General features: G+C 36.7%; 1 non-coding gene across 1 annotated transcript; it reads right to left on the reverse strand.

Moving 5' to 3' along the window:
• Nucleotides 1–4,397: 4,397 nt before the first annotated feature.
• Nucleotides 4,398–4,504, reverse strand: LOC131178057 (small nucleolar RNA R71). The gene has a single exon (XR_009147187.1). It is a non-coding gene; the product is annotated as a small nucleolar RNA R71 (small nucleolar RNA).
• Nucleotides 4,505–5,995: the final 1,491 nt, after the last annotated feature.

Here is a 5,995-nt window from a genome sequence, read left to right on the forward strand (position 1 = left end):
TTAAGAGAAAAGTAAATTTAATTATTTATTATTTATAAATTAAATTTACACATTTAATAAACAAAAATAGCATTTATTGAAAAACAAAAGTAACAAAATATTACTAAAGTAGGTCAATAATATGTTGTTATTATATTTTCCTTGTATTGAGATGAAGTCTAATACTTCATTAATATTGGTTTATAAAGTAAAATTCAATTTATCATAGAGTAAAGTCATGTTATGTAACGCTATCATCGTAAGTAATCCGTACATTCTACTGTTCCGGTGACTAATATCTGTTCGGACAGTTAGAATGTCTAAAACTACACTTAAACTATAGTGAAGAGACCTAAATTGATGGAATAAATATTAAGAAAATATAGAAAATAATTTTGGGACCAAATTTAAGATTTATTTAGGTAAAAATGACATTAAAGATGTTAAAGAAAAATTAGAGAAAATAAAATAAATTTAGAGAATTTATTAATTGATATAAAAAATAATAATAATAACCAGATGAGCAACATGAAGGGCATTTTGGTTATTTCACCCCCAAAGGTGAATTTTGACTTAAATGTCAAATTAAAAATTTAGAGAATAAAATAATTAACATAAATAAAAATTTATGAAATGAATTAGGAAAATGAAAAAAGAAAAGAAAGAAGGAAAGAAAAGAAAAGAAAGAAGAAAGGAAAAGAAAAGAAAAGAAAATAGAATAGGCTTATGAAATTATAAAACAATAAAGTACAATAATTATATAATATATTTATAAGACACAAGATGACAAAAGCCACCAACCCAAGTCATCTTCTCCACTCCTTCTCTCTCCCATGGCCGGCACCTTGGTCCTCTCTCCACCATTTTTGTTCAAGCCTCAAGCTTGAATCTTCCCTCATTTCCTTACCAAAACACTTAGCCATTTTCATTAAAAATCCTCCTCACTCCATAAGAGCCATGAAATTAGATTTTTGAACCTTGGAATCAAAGGAGAAAATAAGTGGGTAGAACTAAGTTTGGTTGTCAAAGCCTTGGGTTTTGACTGCAGAACCTTGGAATGTCAGTGCCCATTTTGGGCAGTAGCCATTGCGGCTGCTGAAGTCTAGGACTTTAGCAGTCAAACCTGGAAAATTTCTAGATTTTCTGAGAAAATGCAAGCTTTGGCTGTCGAATGTTTGGCTTTTGGTAGTCGAACCTGAAAATTTTCAAAATTTCCAAGTCAAAAACTTGCGGATCCATTCTCCCAAAAGCCTCAAAACTCATTTCAAAGTTCCAAAACACACTCTCATCACATCTATAAGACTTAGAACAAATAGAAAACATGCTTAATACCCACATATATTCATCAAAACTCGAATCCCAGGTTCCCTCCAAACCCAACATGCATAAACTTCATAAAAAAACTTAACTTAAAACAACTTCATAAAATTAAAGCTTTAGAAACTAATTCCTCATCAACTCCCTTAGATCTATCTATTAGATCAAGAAGAAAAGAAGGTTACCTCTTTTCTTAGAGCTTGGAGGTGGGAGAACCAAAACTTCAAAATTTGAATCTACTCTTCCACACTTCCAAATGGAAGAATCCACCTGCAGATCTTTAAAGACCCAAGGAGATCTCTTAAAAAGCTCCTTGTATGCTCCAAAAGTTGTGAGAGAGAGAGAGAGAGAGGAAAGAAAGAAACCTAAGTGTTTTGGGTAGGAAATGAGCTGAGGTCCCTTTTATAACCTCTATGTCGAGGGACTTTTGGCTGCCAAAGTCGGTTCTATCCAAATGGGCATTCAGAATAGAAAAGGGACTTCGACTGCCGAAAATTTGTCTTTCAGCTGCCGAAGTTCCTTCTGCCTAAAATAATTTTTTTTAAAACTTTTAAAGAATAAAACTCTTAAAATATTTTTTATTCTTAAATACATTTTGAACATTTTAAACACACATACATGAATAAATTTTCACATCTTACCACCACTCCCTTTTCAGTGATATCTCACTCTTCACTAGAATATTTCATCAAGGGCAGATATTCTGACATTGTAAGATGGTGGGTATTATACCTCAGGTTTTAGGCTTGCTATGAGTTCTAGAAACCTTAAGCTGACCCTATCCCTAGTGCCGGTAATATCCCCATATTTAGGTAGTTACAAAACTACATGGCTAAATGATACACTTGAATTGTATAGATGTTTTTAAGCATATTTGTATACTATTTTATAGCATCTAGGTAAGTATTTTTATGCATAGTAGTTGATTTTATTAGTTTTTATAATTTTTATTGTCAAGCTCTTAATTCCATGTTTTTTGCATCATTTCAGGTGTTTGGGTGAAGCCCCGGAGCATAGGAGTGCAAAGGAAAGCTTGGAGAAGTCAAGAGACAGAGAATTGCTGCTGATACAAAGTACACGAGTCATGTAAACCAAGCCCTAGACCCATTTAACTCTCTGCCAGAAGAAAGCCAAGAGAATCAATGGAGAAGCACAAGTACACGGGTCGTGTAATTAGGCCTGTGTAATCTGCAGGGACCCGTGTAAGTCTCTGCCGGGCATAAGCTTGAAGAACCTTATGGGACCAACAGTACACGGCCTGTGTAACCAGGCCCGCGTAGTTGGTGCAGACTCGTGTAACTCTCTGTGCCAATGCAAGATTTCACAATTCTCCTCCAGCAAGTTACATGGCCCTACATGCCAGGACCCGTGTAGTGACACACGGGCCGTGTACTATGCTGCAGTCAGTTTTATAACTCGGATTCCCCTCCTATTTTTGAATTAAAACGAGACTCCTAAGGCCTTTTGGACTCAAAATGACCTAACCCTAGAGCAACCATTATAAATAGAAAAGAAAACATTAGAAGAAGTGTCAGTCATGGGGGACTGCTGCTGAAGGCTGCTCCTGTCGAGCTCTACATCAGTACCAAAAGAAGTTTTCCAACTGAAGCTCCAGAAGATCAAAGCTGCAAACTCTCTTCGGTTCCTTCGTTTCATCTCCCTAGATAGATCTTTATTGTTTTTTTTTCTTCTACATGATTTACTTTCTACTGTTTTTATCTTTTATCATGATGTTTGCTGAACTCACCACGAGTTAGTAGTTTTTTTATTCTGAATTTGGGAGAGTAGCACTTGTAATTATTATTATGGATGAACACTAAGTTTTATTTATTGAATTTGAGATTCATTTCTTGATTTAATTTCTTGTGATCTTAATGCATGCTATGTTTTGGTACCCATTTAGCCATGATTGTAGATGTTAATTGAAGGACTGAAAGGTGAAGATTAACATTAAAAAAATCAAGATCTTAAACCTAGGAATTCTGACCTAAACATAGGCTGATACCTTTGTGGAACTTCAAAATTGGTCAAAAATCTTAAAGGGTTTTAATTAATTTAATCACCACGAAAGTAGGGTTTGAGTTAATTAGAATACACCCTAGGTGCCTTGAGAGAGGATTTAGGATAACTTAGGACTGATTTCCATCAAGGAAAACGATCCTCAATTCTGTAAATAAACTAGATAACATTCCTAGTAAGATTCAAGAGTGAAATCTTAATTCCAGAATTGTTTCAAAATAAACCATTTCGTTTTAAGTTTACCATTCTAGTGTTTAAAGTTAACAAACTGCATTCCCTAAGTATTCAATAGCCTAGACAGTCAAAATTACTATGTAGATTGGTACTTGCTAAACAAAATACTCGTGGGAACGATACTCCACTCATCACTTTATTACTTGTTAGCGATATGTGTACTTGCGGTGGTTGAAAAACCAGCAAACAAGTTTTTGGCGCCGTTGCTGGGGATTTTTTTGGTTTTAGTAATATCAAGCGATAGGCAATTTAGCTGATTTAGGCAATTATATTTATCGTTTAATTTTATTTTACTGGTTGTATTTCTTTTCTTTTCTCTCAGGTGCCCGATTTGGCATATGACTAGAACAAAGCCAGAAGAAATTTTGGATTGTGATCCGGAGATAGACAGAACTCTGAAAGCCATCAAGAGGGAAAGGAAACATCAAGAGCACGGTCAAGGAGATCCTGAAATTCCAACCATGGTTGATAATAATGACAGACCAAGACTCTTGAGAGACTATGGAGCTCAATCTATTCAAGGATTTTAGCCTAGTGTCACTAGACCTACAGTGGAAGCCAACAACTTTGAATTAAAACCAGCATGGCTCCAAATGATTCAACAAACCCAGTTTGCAGGTTCACCAATAGAAGACCCACACTATCACCTCCAGTGCTTTCTTGCCCTATGTGACACATTCAAAATGAATGGAGTGTCTGATCAAGCAATAAGACTCAGAGCATTCCCATTCTCCCTTCGGGACAGAGCAAGGAAGTGGTTACTTTCTCAACCGACTGGAACATTCACCACTTGGGAAAACCTCTCTCAAGCTTTTCTAGCAAGGTATTTTCCACCTCCAAAGACTGCAAAACTGAGGCTTGAGCTCAACACCTTCAGACAAAAGGAAGGAGAATCACTCTATGATGCATGGGAGAGATATAAAGACCTGCAGAGGGAATGTCCACACCATGGCATAGAGGATTGACTATTAGTGCAGAATTTCTATAATGGATTACTACCCTCTACAAGAGCACAGTTGACTCAGCTACAGAAGGTGATCTAATGGAGAAAACAGTGCCACAAGCACTTGAACTTCTAGAAAGGGTTGCATACCATAATTATGAGTGGTCAAATGAAAGAGGAAATGCAAGGAAACTATAGGGACGTGGTGGTAGACGCCCTAAGCATGATAAATGCTCAGTTTGATAAGCTCACAAGGAAAGTCGAAAGAATGTAAACTAACGCAGTTGGTATAAACAGTCAACATGAGGACAGCTGTGGAGGAGGATACATGAGTTCATAATACAACAATTTCAATGAACCCTCCATAGAGCAGATGAACTATGTGAACAATGGAGGAAACTTTAACTAGAGGCAGCCCAACAATCCATATTCAAATACTTACAACCCTAGATGGAGGAACCACCCAAATTTCTCATGGTCCAATTAGCAGAACCAGCTAATAAACAAGCAACAAGGGTATAAACCACCAGCACCCCTTGGATTTCATAACAGAGGTCAAAACTTTGCACAGTCATCACTACCTCTCTAACCTTAATAACATGAATCGAAAATGACCATGGAAACCATGATGGAAGGATTCCTAGTAGCTCAACAATAACAAAATGAATTGATTAAATAGCTGACTTCCAGAATGGACCAACTTGCTGCTCATAACAAGATGCTAGAGAATCAAATCGCTCAGCAAGCAAGTTCTTCAAGTAAGGCTGCTGGCAAACTGCCTAGCTAACTAGAAATGAACCCAAGGGAGCATTGTAAGGTAGTTACACTGAGGAGTGGAAGAACTCTAGCACAATTGGAGGTAGAATCGACAGAGGAGACCATAGAAAATTATGAAGACTAAGTAGAGAAAAAGGAGGAAGAAGCTAAGAAAGATCAGGAAGAGGAAGCAAGGAAGACAAAGAAATTACCAGAGCCATACCAGCCTCCCCAACCTTTTCCTCAGAGATTTCAGAAAGCCAAATTGGACAAGCAGTTTGGAAAGTTTTTAGAAGTTTTACAGAAACTTTACATCAACATCCCCTTCATTAAAGCACTTTCTCAGATGCCATCCTACGCCAAATTTCTTAAGGAAATTCTGTCAAAGAAAAGAAAGCTAGAAGACTATGGAACAATAGCTCTAATAGAGGAATGCAGTGCCATACTACAAAACAAACTACTTCCAAAGTTGAAGGATCCAGGAAGCTTCTCCATGCCTTGCCTCATTGGTGACAAGAAAATAAACAAGGCCCTCTGCACAATATTGGGGCAAGCGTCAGTTTAATGCCTCTATCAATATGCAAAAAGCTGGAGATTGGAGAACTGAAGCCCACAACAATCTCATTGCAATTGGTTGACCGATCTATTAAATATCCTGTGGGAATACTTGAGAACATTCTTATCAAAGTGGGCAAATTCTTCATTCCAGTGGACTTTGTTGCCCTTGAGATGGAAGAAGATGTTCAA

The sequence above is a fragment of the Hevea brasiliensis genome, chromosome 2 (assembly GCF_030052815.1).
Source record: "Hevea brasiliensis isolate MT/VB/25A 57/8 chromosome 2, ASM3005281v1, whole genome shotgun sequence".
Lineage (NCBI taxonomy): Eukaryota > Viridiplantae > Streptophyta > Magnoliopsida > Malpighiales > Euphorbiaceae > Hevea > Hevea brasiliensis.